This window comes from Staurois parvus, unplaced genomic scaffold, assembly GCF_062004578.1.
Source record: "Staurois parvus isolate SC_StPar_1 unplaced genomic scaffold, SC_StPar_1.0 ptg000426l, whole genome shotgun sequence".
Lineage (NCBI taxonomy): Eukaryota > Metazoa > Chordata > Amphibia > Anura > Ranidae > Staurois > Staurois parvus.
Window position 1 is genome coordinate 5,410,699 of NW_028318222.1, and position 16,840 is coordinate 5,427,538.

Genomic DNA, 16,840 nt, shown 5'->3' on the forward strand with positions numbered 1-16,840 from the left:
TATTTTCACTAATTACCAGCAATAAAATGAAAGTCCATAACTTTAACCCATTGTCGTATGCAGGTGTGCACTACAATCGCCAGCAAATTTTTTTTTTCAATTTCAAGCCTTTCAAAATAGAGGTGCTCATTAGATTCAATGGCACATTAGATTCGAGTAAATATAGGTAAGAATAATAATAGGGAGGAGGGATTTGTAGTCTTCCAAAATAGCTGGGAGTGATGCAACTGGTAAGAATGTAGCAAAGGCAGAAAGCACAGGAAGTTGTCAGCTCACAAGATTTCTGGCAGGATCAACGGGTATTTTCTTGCAGATCACAAACAGATATAACAAAACACTTTAGGGCTCTGTTCACAGTGCAGCAACTTGGAATTTGACTTGAGAGACCCCAAGTCACATGACATGTGAAATCCCATGTTAGTCATGGAGTGCTGCCTTAATTAGCACTACGGAAGTCGCTCCAAATTTAGAAAAGGTCCCTGTACTGCTTCTATCCGACTTGTCCCCATAGACTTTAATGGAAGTCACCTCCAAGTCAGATCCTCATCTATATTGATGCGATTTGGATCTGATATTACAGAAAAAGATTACTCAGACAAAGTAGCATGGCATGAAAGTCACGCATGAAGTCGCATCAAAGTCGTATTTAAGTCTCATCAAGTCGCCGGTAAATCGCCAGGAAGACGCCTGGCAAAGGCGCATCATAAGTCGTGCGACTTGCAGGTTGCAGTAGTGTAAACCAAGCCTATATGGTTTCTTGAAAACAAATGTAACAGTTCCACTTTTGTTTTGTTTTTTTCTGTACTGACAAATCAGTCCCGCGGACATGGGAGAGGCAAAACCTCACTAACATTTTTCATTAATACACATAATCTCTTTTTAAGACAAATATGTGATGATTATCCTCCCCCTAAACCATGAGTTCATTCATCCTAATCCTAATAGTTCAAATATGCTGAGAAACTCAATTTCCAGGTCAAATGAAAGGAAAATTATTATAATTACATTAGTGTTTGCAGTGTATTTAACACAGTTTAAAACAGAAATGTGTAAGTTGTTTTTTATTCTAAATGTCTTGTAGAATATTTTGTTACCACAGTCTGTACTACACAGGCAATTGCTACTACATACTCTGCTGCTCTACTACAATTGATTTTGGAATGCACAGGAAATATAAATGAATACGACTAACCGGGGGCTTACTTAAAGAATATGTAAATCCAACATTTCATATTCCTGATATGTGCCTGGTGTACCATGTACTTGCATGAAAAAGTATCCTGTTCTCTTTGTATTGTTTCCTTTGTGTGAAATCCCTGGTATTCCTGCCAGGCCCTGTCCTTTCCTATTAAAAACTGACCACGCAAGGCATGAGAGCGCAGTTCTCTAGCTGTGCTGGGAACTCAGTGTGCTCTCCTCCAATGATCAGACTTCTGCTGACACGCCTCCCTGCATAGCCATTCACTTGGAAGATCATTTTGCTGCTGTGTCTCCTCCCCCAGCCCTTAAGCAGTTGAGAACAGAAGGTATGCGATCACTAATTAAAAAAGGGGAAAATAAAAGGTATTTATCATGTTTTTTATACATATACACAAATGGTTTGCCTTTCATTTCTTCTGAGTTGTTTTACAAGGTGAGGGTTTACTTATACTGTAAAGTTGAAGTTAGGCTAAAAAAAATCATATCACTTACCTGTAATGATGCATGTCCCATGTTGTGCAGGCAGCTGGATTCTGGAGAAATCTTCACCGCAGGGATGCTTGTGTCTTGGAACTTCCAGTGTTGTGGGGGTTAATAGATTCGGATTTTCAGCATAGCTGCATTAAAGGTGATCCAACAGGGACACGCCCACTCCTTCTTTCTCTTCCTTTGAGAAAAGTTATTTTGCTGATTACAGTTGTGGGCAGGGCCAACTTGCACTTCATGTGGGGGTACACTCTCATCGACACACTCACTAATGCCTGGGACCAGACGAGGCCACGGAACTGTGAACTCAACATTAAGGTGGCACTCCGTACTTAGAAGTGAGCCGTTCACCTTGAGCAGATGTGCATTAAAATTGAGGTTCCATTCTGTGAGATACTGTTTCCGGTTACACTGCACCAGGGGCGGACTGACAACTCATGGGGCCCCCAGGCAATAGGGGATCATGGGGCCCCTGTGCCCTTACCCAAACTCAAAAAAGCCTATGAAAAATCTACCAGGGGCATCTCATGGGGCCCCCTACTAACCCCGGGCCCTCGGGCAATGGCCGAGTTTTCAAATGGTCAGTCCGTCCCTGCACTGCACACCTTATCTTCCCGGATGTAGCATTTAGAGGGGGACATCGCTGAACCCACTCCACCAGAACAGCTTTCCTGTCACCTCAGTGACAGAGTAGAGGTCCCGCAATGCACTAAGCACTGACCTCTATGCATTCATTAATTCCTTTGGCTCTCCCGTACCTGCAGCTAGGTCCATGAGGTCTCCATGACATGGCTTCAGTCTTGATGCTCCAGGGGCACTGTCTTCTAGGGAGGGAGTCAGAACACAAACCCCCTTTCTAACCAGAGGACCTGTCACCCATGCCCGGTACCGCTACCGCTGGCTGTTTTTTCATTCCCACCAATCTGGATCACCCATAGCAGCAGCAAGGCTTCCTACCAACTCCTTTGCTAGGTTAGCCCCTTATGGTGGCAACCCAGTTCTTCCTCTGCAGCCCTGTGTGTACTTCGCAAGCCCTGTACCTTCACGCACTCCTTTGAGCAGCATCGGAATTAGCAAATGAAACTGTACAGAACACTTTAGAAGTACAGTCCAGCAGCATAATGTACATTAAACAATAATTCATCCCTAACAATCTAATGCAGGCTGCCAAGATTATACCTTGCCCAAGGGAAGAGTCCTTCAAGACCTTAATTGGTAGTGTCCTGGCTCCAGGTAAAGCTTCCCCAGTAGGTGACCCCATGGCGGGGGGCCACAGGTTCCGATAAGAATTACATCTTCCAGCAAGCCTTACCCTCCAGTCCTTTGTGAGTGCTCCCAGGCCCCCTGCACTTCCTGTGCTGACCTTTCCCCTCTATTTATTGGTCCCCAGAATAGGGCAGGTCCCAACAATATCCAGGAAAGGTCTGCAACACAAGTAACCACTTCCCAACCTGGGCAGTCTAAACTAACTGCATAGTTCAATCACAGTAATATATTCACTGGTATCCCATAAAAACCTGCTTACACATTGCCTATATCACAATGTGTGAATGGAGGAGAGTCTAATCAGTCACAGGATTCTCTCCCTATTCACAGATTGCCTTATATTGAATGTAATCAGTGAAAGACCTTTTCTGAATGGAGGAGGAGGAACAGGGCATGTCTCTGTCAGACCATCAGTACTGATGTTCTGCCTCTCATTTTTGTAAAAAAAAAATTAACTGCAAATCTTTTTTCAGATAAAAAAAGTGCATTTATTAATTTTTTTACTAGGAGCCCGCAAAGCATTGCACCCACAATCAGCAGATTACAGGTGAAATGTGAGGCTTCTGCAGATTGTCAGTGTACCTGTCTTCTCATACCAGGCCCACTGTCACAACGGGGGATCGGGGGTGCAAGGGCTGCTGCAACAGTAACATGTTACACCCTGAATACGGGTGTGACATGTAACATGTTACAAAAGGCAAACTTGTCTTTTAACCTTTGCAGCACCAAACGTTCAGGGATAGGAAGAGGATGGGCATTCCTGCAGTGAAGATTTCTTTAGAATCCGACTGCCTGCCCAATGTGGAACATACTTCATTAAAGATAAGTGATGTGACTAAATGAGCTGCAGGCAGGAAACTCCCTGCCCCACAGCTGCACATATCAAAGTGTGAAGAATGCATCTGACATTATTGCCCTAATAAAACAACATGGCCGATTAGGACAATGTGATTGTCCTATTATGGCTTTGTCGCCTATTAGGGTAATGATGTCATGAGCCTCCCGGCCTCTTTGTAAATGTGCAGGTGTGTGGCAGAATATCTCCCATCTGCATTTTATCAACCCAGCAATACAGGAAACGTCTGGATTTGGACCAATCCCAGTTTGGACCAAACACAACCTCATCCCTGGTGATGGGCTAATAGGAATGTGGGGTTGAGCTTGGTGGCAAACTCTAACACTACTTGGAAGTGTCTGAGCTTTACCCATTTGAACAGCCTTAGGTTTGCCCTTGACAGGAAGCTTTGGGAGGCTGCTGCAGATAGGTGTAGTTACCTATAGGTTTGCCCTCCTTCCCTCCAATGACAGTCTCTTTAATTTTGTGATATCAGTCTTGCATCAGCCAATGTAACCTCATGCCATGGTGCTACCACCATGTCCTTGTGTACTGATAGGCTGGATGGGTACCTGCATTGTGTTCTGGGATAGAAACACTTTAAGTACTCTCAGATTCCCATTAGATATTCCACTGGGTAATCTCATCTAGTTTAGGCAGTTATTTTTAGTTATATCTCTTATTTCTAAGTGCTCCATAAACTGAAGCACTTGAAGGCACTGCAAAACTATTTGCAATAAAATCATAATAAATCTTTGACTGAAGTTTAGTGAAATTTAATGCTGAGAAGCAAATAAAAAATGCTGTAGGCTAAATCAGGTCCCTTTTATGTTGTAGCAGGAAATGTTGCCTTAAGAACTTAACCTCACTTGCAGAACTTCTCAGCTTGAAAGTATATTAACATTCACTCAAGAATTTACATGTAAAATTGACTGAGAAAGGACTTCCCTTACGAATTACTTTTTTGTATATAAGGTACATGTGTGTTGAAAAAACAGATAACAAAAATGAAGAAACCGATACTTAGGCTTTCATAACTAAATTTCCTATAAGTCACTGACCTGGAACAGATCCTGCCTGATGAAGAGGACTGAAAACATTGCAATTTAGTGCTGTGGTGTGATCGCTTTACTACATTTTAGGCCACTATCTTGAAGATCCATTGTGTGCTGGCGATACATGTTTTGGCTTTTGTTGATTAAGTGAGCAAAATCCTCTCTTGTATTAAAAAAGGTATAGACTCCAGAGAGAGAGATATCATATTACCCCGGTACAAATCATTAGTAACACCTCATCTGGAATATGCAGTTCAGGTTTGGGCACCAATTCACAAAAAGAACATTGGGGAACTGGAGAAAGTACAGAGAAGGGCAACCAAACTGATACGAGGCATGGAGGAGATCAGCTATGAGGAAAGATTAGAGGAAATGAATTTATTCTCTCTTGAGAAGAGGAGATTAAGGGGGGATATGATCTCCATGTATAAATACATCAGTGGTTCATATAGTGAACTCAGTATAGAGCTATTCACCCTGAGGTCATCACAGAGGACAAGGGGAAATTCTTTACGTCTGGAGGAAAAGAAATTTAATCTCCAAACATGGAAAGGTTTCTTCACAATATGAGCTGTGAAAATGTGGAATAGACTCCCTCAAGAGTTGGTTCTGGCCAGCTCAGTGGATTGCTTTAAAAAAGGCATGGATTCTTTCTTAGATACACAGAATATAACTGGATACTAACATTTATAGGTAAAGTTGATCCAGGGAATATCCAATTGCCTCTCGGGGGATCAGGAAGGAATTTATTTCCCTGCAGGAGCAAATTGGATCATGCTTTGCTGGGTTTTTTGCCTTCCTCTGGATCAACTGTGGGCAGAGGCGGACTGACCATTCGAGCACTCAGGCACTGCCCGAGGGCCCGGGGTCAGTAGGGGGCCCCATGAGATGCCCCTGGTACCTTCCATTGGCTTTTTCATAGGCTTTTTTGGGTGTGGGCGAGGACACAGGGGCTCCATGATCCCCTATTGCCCGGTGGCCCCATGAGTTGTCAGTCTGTCTGACTGTGGGTATAGGATTATAACTTTTTTTTTAATGGTTGAACTGGGTGGACTTTTGTCTTTTTTCAGCCAGACTAACTATGTTACTATATGTAATTGGATACTGGTTTCCAGCTAGTAGTTGCTACAGCACATCAAGCCATTTCCAGGAATGTTTCCACTAGGAATATTATATTCAGAACAAATATGAAGCACAGAACAGGCTTTTCCTACCAGGGTTCCATGGAACCCTGGGGTTCCTGAAGAGGTTGCACAGTAATAAATTAATCTCCCATATACACTGACTACTAATGCAGTAGATCACTTCTACACTGACCACTAATGTTAGGGGACACCAATATTTTTCACTATCTGTATTTCTTTTTTTCCTGATAATTATTTATTTTCAAGATTATTATTGAAAATGATTTTGGACTATACAGCAGTTGGGTGTTACAAATGATCTACACTGGGTGTTAAATATCTCACATTCTTTATTCCTTTATTTAAAGCTTTTTACAGCTGATGACCCAAAGGTATTGTAAGCTGTAGGCATAATAGTTTTTAGCAAGGGTTCCCTGGGACCTAAAAGTTATTTCAAGAGTTTCTTCAGTGTAAAAAGGTTGTTAGCATACAGTTGGAACTCCTGATCGGTATATATGATAAGTTCAGCACAGGTCGAGAACCCAAGAATTTATCAGTTTACAAGATTTCTGGGAGAATCAATATATTTCTTCATTTACTGAACAGATAGTATAACACAATTATTTTTTATTATACTGTATATTTAGCATAACAAACGGGGGAAAATTAGAGCTTTACACAGATATACCACACAGCATGGCCCTATATTTCAATTCTGCAGTTAAGTAACATTTACTAGTCTTGTCCATTCCTCAGCCTGTGACTGGACAGTGAAAGGAAAAATAGCAGAGCTCATATCTTTCTTACTCTGCTTTCTCCACCTATCAGCATGCACCTTGTCTGTCAGCACAATTGGCTATTTGTGCTGCTCCTCCCTCACACAGTCTGAGCTTTGCTTTATAAGAACTACAAAAGACTAATATCAAGTCAGATTAAAGCACTTTCTACAGCTTACCAATCACCCGAAGATACTATGAGCTGCAGGCAGTACAGGTTTGTCTAGGGCAAGGATGTAGAACTGCACCCCTCCTCCATTGATAACATGCGACATGCACCTGCTCTCTGCCCTCTTGAGCCATCTGCCCATGGTTTTCATGGGGTGTGCACTTCTCATACAAGGCCAATTATTTGCTTTCTAACAGCCGGAAGATGGTTGCGCAAATGTGGCGTGATTTCTGCGCTGACTGTGGGCAGCTGGGGTGTGAGTGTTTGACAGCAGTAGCTCTCAGAGCACACATGATGCCGTGGCCCACTGTTTGCAATTGATTTGGAGCATGAGTGCAGTGAAGATACTTCTGCTTGCCCCACCCTCACGTGATAACCCAAAGTGCCCAAAGTGTCCCTCCTGCCCTCCCTTTGTCCCACCTCTATCTGTAGGCATAGTCAATTTTAGCAGAGGTCCTAAAAATTATTTTAAGAGTTTCTTCAGGGGAAAAGGGTTGATGAATTATGTGTTAGAGTATAGTCGGAACACCTTTGACATAGATTAAATATTAGTGCAGTACAGGTAGAAGCACACAAATTGATCGATTTAGAAGATTTCTAGAAGGATTACCATGTATTTCTTCACTTACTGAACAAATATAACAAAATTATTTTACTTGTATATTTAACCTCCTCGGCAGTATGATTCTTTCCGATTTTTTGTGCTGAAAGCGGTACCATTTTTTTGCATGGAAATATGTAGTTTTTTATTGTAGGCTGTAATTTATATGAATAACTCACTGAAATCTGTACGAACAAGAGTCTAGTAAACATTCCGGATATGATAAAACTTGAAACACGAAATCATAAATGATAATTTAATAAATAATCATAAAAAATAATAATATAATAATAATACATTTAATTCAATAATATAATCAAACCAAAAACACTGAAATTTTAAATACAGAGGCAAATTCGCACATCGCTGAGCAAAGTCGCAAAATCGTTTTCAGTGTCTGATGACGAATTTCCACACAAATCCTTATCACTCAATTCTGCAAGTGGTTCTGATTTACTATCGCTGTTCTAAAACCGCTTTTGATGTAAAGGGATGCTTTGTGGACGCCATGGACTTTTCTAAGTTTCCAGACAGAAAGAACAGTCAAAATGCAGGCAGGGCACAGGACAAAGCAGTAGGGACAAAATATATGTGAAATGCATTGAAACAGCAATGACAGCAAAAATGAAATTTTTAAAAAATTTCAAATTTCCCGCAGGTTCCGGCGCCCGTACGTCCCGACGTCACAGGGACCGGAACACGGAAGCCGGATGCCGGCATCGGCCGAAGGAGATGGCCGGGGACTCTGCAGGGGACACATCGCGGGAGTGAAGGACAAGGTAAGTGCTGCAGGGACCCCCTGAGCAACGCCGCATGGTAAGCCCGAGTGTAGCTCGGGGTTACCGCTCTTGCTACTCAAATTTTACCCCGAGCTACACTCGGGAATACCGCTAAGGAGGTTAACAGATCCAAAGAGAGGAAAAGGACAAGTTCATTGTTGGAGTTGACCGTTAGCATCATCTGTAAATAAAGTCAACCCTAAGCGTATTAATTGCAATCCAGGTAAAAACATTTGGCGTAAAGTTCATTCTCATTAACCCCTTTTGGACCTTTAGTCCAAACTCTATATATTTGAAAATGTTGCATGGTCAATGGGAAAACATGTATTGTTTGTTTTGGCCATATGCACTAAATTGTTGGCTTTTCTTGACCTGCAAAGGTTACAAAACACATACCCACTAGAGCAGGGCTTGAAAAAGCTGCTCACCCGCTCGCCAAATGTGAGGAGAAATTCTCTAACAGCGAGCACAGATGGTGGAGCGGCTGCGCTCCAAGCCACATTGTGAAGCTGACTTCCGATTTCCGAGTTCCAGTTTCCGGCTTCTTTGGCACCGCCGCTGAGGGGACAGGTGCAGGAGAGGTCCGCTGTCCTCCGCTGAGAGGAAACACCCTCTCCACCACCGCAGGGGACTCAAGGAGTAAGTACTGTATACATGTCATATCACTATAATGGAGTACAGGGGAGCTGGGATATACATTACTGTATACATGTAATATCACTATAATGGAGTACAGGGGAGCTGGGATATACATTACTGTATACAGTTTTATGTTTTGGACTCTTTATTCTAAAGAAAAATGTACTTTCATAAGCTTTAAGGGGGCGTGGTTGGGGGCATGGCTGGGGGCGTAGTTGGGGGGTGGGGTTGGAGGCGGACCTGGGCAAGGTTGGGTGGGGCAACTGGTAGAGAGTAAGGCTTGTGCCTGGTTAGTAGGTCTAGACTCACAATTTTAAGCCCTGCACTAGAGCCATTGTAAATGACAGATGATTGGTTTGCAGGGGGAAACCAATGTACCCAGCTGACACAAAAAAGGAAAGAACTGGCATACTCTGTGCAAAGAGAGTTCTTGTATTGAGTAAAACTCAAAATCCCAGAGGTACTGCAAGAACGCTAACCACATAGCCATTGCTGTATAGTAACCCATAGTAACCAATCAGATTTTTTATTTAATTCAGAACAATGAAACATGGCTGCTGTTTGATTGCTCTAAGTTTCATTTTCCAGTAAAGGTCATACTGTTTTACAGGTCATTCTACCTCTTATTGAAGACTCTGTTAGTGAGCTGTGAGTTTCCAGGTCTGCTTTCTGTAGTCATTAAGATGAGGTCCCACTCTACTTGTTGGAATTCTAGTTTATTTTATATTATTTAGAGTGCAACAAGTAGGGAACTATGGCAAATCTCATTAGAGAATCGGCATCAGACCCCAGTCCTTCTCACCAACTTGTGACCGAAGGACTAGCCAATCTAAAACCGCGCTGCCACTTGCGTAACAATGCCACTCTCAGCTGCACCCTGCACAAAGATTTTCCAGCTTACTGGACCCCAATCTAGGTGCCAACAGCCTGAGAGCGATTGTTACTGGGTCAGATTAATTACGCAATTAACCCTTCACACTGCCACCACCACCTTTTTACAGAGAAGGAGTAAACTCACAAATCTTAGCAGTAACACTATGATGTTTGAATAAGCGTCTGTATACACACTGTCACCGCAGACAGATGTATCCAGAGGTTTAAAAAACACAGTAGCACTCTTCAGAGACAGGGATTCTTAGTTTGCATTAATGAGCTTTAGAAACAGTTTAACACTTTTCAGAAAATAGGATTTATTACTAAAAAGGTCAAAATGGTGCAATAAAAAATATTTACAGAAAAGATGTAACCAATATATATATATATATATAAATAGAGAGAGAAATAACACAACAGAGACATAAAAGAAAGAAGTTTAAGAAGGTAGAATATACTTGCAGAAGTCCTGGTTTAAGCAGCGTTCAAGTGTCCTGAACAAAAGGGTTCCTTTTCTCCCAAAGTTGGTTTCTGATGTTAAAAGGGAGAATCTCTTCATCTCTCTCTCCAAGCATGACAGCCTGTTTTCTAGGAACCCAGCAGGGTGTCTCCTTAAAGCAGAGAACCAATCGCCTCATTTGGGGAGGGATGTTTAGGCGGGGACCCTGGCTATGACCAAATCCCTCACGCATTTATACCATGGTCAATAACCTTCCATAGGTGCATGCAGCAGCATAGCCACTGGCAGGTTAATATGCAGAACCATATTCTCAACGTCCAGACATCAAATATGACATATCTGGCTGTGACGGTTAAAGAGATATCGCTTTCTGCTCTCTGGTTGTCAGGGCTCCAGGGTATGACCAGAGGTATGTGAACTGACGCAGGGAAACGCAGGCTTCAGATATGTTATAAACAATATAATTTATTAATACTAACAATACAAAAACGCAGTGCAATATTAAACATAACATAGTGCAAACGAACCAAACCAAACCACCCACAGATAACAATACATACAATGCAAGCGTCGTCAGGCAGGCCGGGTCAATAACAATCGGGCAGGTAGGAACAGGAGGAGCAGGCAGAGAGTAGTCAGGTCACGAGCCGGGTACAGCAACTAACGGGCAGGTAGGTACAGGGGGTCAGGCAGAGAATGGTCGGGGTCACAAGCCAGGGATCAAGCAGGAGAAGTCAGCAGAGATCCGGATCAGGCAGGGTCGGCAACGAATCAGTCAAACAGGAACAGGAACAGGAACAGGAATGCAGGTAACAAGATACAGGGGCCCATAGAAAAACACACACCAAGGCGCCGACTGCAGGTCTGGCCATCCCTTAAATACACCTGTAATCAGCCTCAGGTATTTTGGCTGACTGCAGGGTTGAGTCTCTGATTGCTGAGAGCACCCGCTGGCCAGCCCTGGTACTGCAGCCCACAAGGCAGGTGAGTCCCACCATTACTGGCAAGTCCATTCCTGACACTGGTAGATGTTATCTAGGGGTGTAAAAAAGTGGTTTCAAGTAGGATGTATGTTTTACTGCCCCTCTGGAATGTTTTCATGTCCAGTGACTGACTGGTTTATAGCTTTACGACCCGGCCAAGGCAAGGGTCTGTCAAACATCATTGAACCAGCTAATTGGGTTTATTACCATGAAGCGTATCCAGCTGTGCCCTGTGCACTCCTGAACTCAGCACACACACAGACCACATTCCATTCAAAGAAAGGGAGGGGGAGAGAATGATTTGGAGTGAGAATGACATTTGCAGAGTATGATCCAAATTATGGTTGGCATTGTCCATATCTGTGCGCACAATTATCACAGCAGTGACGTCATCTGTCCAGGTAAGCTCCATCACTACCCAACCCAGAGTGGATTCCAGCAGCTGAGAGATGGTGACGGGACGTAGACCAGAAAGTATACATTGCTGAGGGTAGGCTATTAAAGATGCCGTCTCTTGGTTCTGCATGAGCAAGGTGACAATTGTACTTTAAGCTTACTTTCATTTAACTTTGAAAGCATGAAAAGTATTCTTTTATTATTAAAGAGTAACATCAGTGAACCTATCCTAAATTACATTTTAAATCCTTAACACTTTTCTTGTAACATATTTATAGTCCATGGAGTTCAGTGTTGTCTTCCAGCAAGCGCTCTGCTCCCGCATCACCATCTTCAAATGACATTTGGTTGTATGCACAGATATGCCACTTGTCTCTGTAAGGTCTAAAGTTAATTATGCGTACAGGCAGGGCCAGTGCAAAGCAAGCAGGAGCAGCAACCACCCTGGGTGCAGCGTTAGCACTACACACATGCTCCAGATCATTGGCTGGCAACTAGTAGATGGCAACTTCATGTCAGTTCTGAAAGCTACAGCTTTACCACTGTGCTTCAACACACACCCCAGCCACCCACAGTTACCATGAAAAGCGCACCCGGTGTGTACAACCACCTTCCAGCTGATAGAAAGCAAATGATTAGCCACTGCATAGATCTACATAGAGTCCCACAGTGTGTCTGCACATATTGTAGGGAAATTCCGGTAAGACGACTGGCACATAGGCATGCACTTGGCATCACTCACAGAATCAAGCATAGGCGTGCGCAGGGGTGGACTGACAACTCATGGGGCCCCCAGGCAATAGGGGATCATGGGGCCCCTGTGTCCTTGCCCAAACTCAAAAAAGCCTATGAAAAAGGTACCAGGGGCATCTCATGGGGCCCCCTACTGGCTCCGGGCCCTCAGGCAGTGCTCGAATTTCCAAATGGTCAGTCCACCCCTGGGCGTGCGCATGCGTGCATGCATGTGTGCACACGCGGAAGCATGTCCACAGTTCCTGTTGGCGTCAGATGGGCTGTTTAAGGAATGCTCTTGCTCACTGTCAGTGCTAAGTGGTCTTCAGCTTTTCCTGTGTCCTGAATGTATCCTGTATCTGATTTCCATTGATGACCCAACTTGTTACTGATCTGATTTGGGATTCTGCTTGTACCTCTGCCCTCCTGTTCCTGACCTCAGCTCTGTTCCTGAAACGCTTATGAATACGCTTCTGTACCTCGTTGCCCTCCTGCTACTGACCTTGGCTGCCCCTTTAACCTTGTTCCTGTTGCTGACTTGACTTCATACTACTTTGAAGTGCCTGCTTCAGCTGTCCTTCATATCAGCTCTAGTCATGGTAGTGTGCTCCTGCCTGCCTAAAGCCTGCTGAAAGCTTCAACACACCACACATCCAGAACTTGCGGTACACACAGAGTGCCCCTTTAACCTTGGCTGGTCCAGTTTGCATCACCTCTGCTCCTGGCCTAATGTCCTGCCTGACCTCTCTAGCCTGCATCTCCTGCTGCAGCTTCCGCTAGCAACACCTGTTGGCACTCATGTTCCTTCTGTCACTCGGCACCATCTGTTCCACCTTCAGTGGGGCCTGGGCTGGAGATACAAGAGAGGCCAACCTCATCAATTCAGTCTTCTATCAGGTACGTGACATATGTGCTGGATCAAACCTTGCACAAGTGCAGACATGCTCTTGGCCTCTGCCAGAGACTTGGCAGAACCTGCACTGTATCTGTGCATGTGTTGGATCCAGCACACTGCCTCTTGTGATGTGAGACTTAGACATCCCAAGTGGCAGCGATGACCAAATACTTTACCCGCGCCTATGCGTTGAATATGGCAGTGAACCTGTATTAAAAGAAAAAGATGTTTATATTTTTCTGCAGGTATGTAAAAATGAGGAAGTAGTTGACAGGGTGGTCTCTAAATGGGTGATGGTCCACTTTAATTTGATTTTACGCATTTATTTTTTTCATATCTCCTGTGCATCAGTGTGGGAAAATAATCCAATTGTTGTGACACCTTAGTCTACCGATAGCTCTCAAGATAAAGGTTAGGCATCCTAAATAGCAGCAACCCACTGACAGATTGACAGATAGGGTCAGCAATGAAGTGTCAATGATGCCTTTGTTCATTGAGCTAAACAAAGTGCTCAGGCTAAGCAGCTTTTCCTCCAGATCTATAGATATTCCACTTCACTGACCGTCATAAGACACAGGCAGCATGTTCCAACTGGAATGGGTCCGCTGGCTCCTGGAAGCTGTGTCACTGGCTGCCCACAGTGCTCAGCAAATATTTACGATCCGCCAGTGCAAATGAAATATTAACCAGATGATAACCCTCAGCTATGAGTAAGCTGATAGTTCTCACCTTGTGATTGTACCGATAGACTGCATCTGTAGACTGCTGGAGTCATCTTCCTGCTACTGTTGTGTTATACATGATGTCAGGTGTTCAGAAGACTGGCTTTATGTCATGATGAGTAAATTGGTACACAATCTCTTTGGCTTTTAGATGTCCATGACTAACAACAAACATTCACAGTCTAGCATCATTCTATGCACTTTGGAAGAAGTCTTACCAGCAGCTGAGGTTGATGGCGTGTCTGTACGATGTCTGGTCCTATCTTTGATGCTCATCATTGCTGTCATACCAGAGTCATACATGACCCAAGTCTACTTCCACCAGGAACTCGTAATAAGCAGTACCTGCAAGATAGAAATGAGCTACCTGTACCAGGGCTGCCAAAAGACATTGGCAGACGGTCTTTAACAGTTCAGACAAATTAAAAGCCCATTTACAGCTTGGTAAGAGATAGCAAGCAAAAAACCTGCACTGCATTAAAAAGTAATAGACCAATTACAATATTGAAACCATCCTGGACTTTTTTAAAGAAGAACGGCTACCTACAAGTGCCTGGGGTCCAGTGCAACCTAACCACAACAATATAGTCGTACTTCCTGAGGAATCACAGCTAGCTCACCACTACATATGCACAATATTGTGTGGAGTTGAGGGGCTGGTCTAGTAGCCTCATGGGATTTGTGAAATGTCCCAGGAAGTGGCAGGTGTTGGCATGGGTGCCTAGGTAAAAATAGAGGAAGTGGGATCAGGTACCTATCCAAAAAGATACCTGCTCCCCCCCCAAAAAAAATCTGAAGTTCTAGGAGCAAGGGTGAGGAGGATAGATTGCATCACTTTCGCTTTTGAGTGAAGTTTCTTTTCATAATTCACCTTTTTGCACCTTTTGCACCTTGTTATGGTGATATTTAGGGTGTAACATGCAACACGATGCGATTGCTCCAACATGACAGTGGTCAGGTTTTCTTCTCCCGGCAGCGGCTTCCACGTTTGTAACCAGCTTTGCCCACTTGGCTCTGCCATTCATTCACAGAGATCTGTGATTGAATGAACTTCAGGTTCTCTCTGCCACCAAGGCAGTTCTCAATGAGCTACAAGTGCAGTAACAGTGCGTTCATAGCGTACTGACACTTCCTCCAGCTCTGCAACCGAAAGCCTGTACAGGGATATGGGCATAGAGCTGGAGCAAGTTTCTGCAGGATGCTGACACTGTACCCACAATCCATTGATCATGGGGGCAATACTTTGCAGGTGTCTGTAAAAAAATAATAAATGCACATTGTTTCCTGCATAAATACGTACTTTTATTATTTTCTTTAAACGGTGAACTTAGCCCTTAAAGAAGAAATCTGGGCAAAATTATTATTTTTCCATGCAGTGGGGCTGTGCTGTACCCGCATTACATGGGTTAAATGCTTGTTTTTGTCTAGGGGCTCAGAAAGCAAATATATACTTACCTAATCCGCTGATCCTCCAAGCACAAGACCGGTCCTCACCACTCCTGTCCACCTGCACACTAGTGGTCTTGTGAATGGGCTATTCCTGACGTCATCATGCCCGTAAACCAACTCCAGACATGAGGACAATAGGAACAGTCCACCACTGTACTCGGGGGAGCACGGATTTATGGAGGATCAGAGGAATGGGTAAGTACAGCTTTTCCCTAAGCCCCTAGACAAAATGAGCACTTGACCCATGCAGTGTGAGCACAGCCCCACTGCATGGGACTGGAGTTCTGCTTTAAAGTAGTTGTAAAGGGTGAAGATTTCTTATCTTCATGCATTCTATACATTAAGGTAAAAATCCTTCAGTATGCAGCACCCCCCCCCCCCCCCCCCCCGATACACACCTGAGCCTAATTGTGATCCAGCAATGTGCACAAGAGTGGCTGCTGTCCTGGGTCTCTGCCTCCTCACTGGCTGAGAGGCAGTAGTGAAAGCCATTGGCTCCCGCTGCTCTCAATCACAGCCAGTGAAGAGGGAGCAGGTGTGGAGCTGAGCCCCATTCTGTGTGTCTTATGGACACACAAATCGGCACATGGGATTGAGCAGGCACGAGTGCCCCCAGAGCAAGCTGCTTGCTATGGGGGAACTTATTTGTTATTTTTAAAGAAATTTAACCTTTAATATCACTTTAATCACTACCAAAATTTCTCACATCATTAACGCTTGAGGTGATTGTAGTTGTATTAGTGCATTTGCAACACAATACATCTATCTTCAATGTATGGGTACTGCGATGGGAAGTAAAATGGCACCCCAATATGCTAATTTATTTATGGCTGACCTGGAGGAAAAATTCCTGAACAGCATGGAACAAAAACCATACAGATACTATCGCTATATTGATGATATTTTCATCATATGGACAGAAGGTGAAGAATACCTAAAACAATTTTACTCATTGATCAACACTTTTCATCCATCAATCAAACTAAAAATGGAATACTCAAACACACAAGTCAACTTCCTTGACACCACAGTATACATCAGGGGTGATACACTTCACTCCTCAATATACAGGAAACCCACTGACAGATGCAACTACCTCCACAGTTCCAGCTTCCACCCCCAACACACAAAACGTACCATCATACACAGTCAGGCCATTAGATACCACCGAATATGTTCTGACCCAAGAGACAGAGATAAACATCTCGGGACACTAGCAGACTCTTTCCATAAGAAAGGTTACAAGGACAAAGCTATCAACACCAGCATAAACACAGCCTTGAGAACCCAAAGAGAAAATCTACTTCAGTAAAAGGAGAAAAAAAAACAAACAACCGTGTACCTCTAGTAACCACATACAACCCAGCACTAGAAGGAATAAGAAAAATAATCAAAGATTT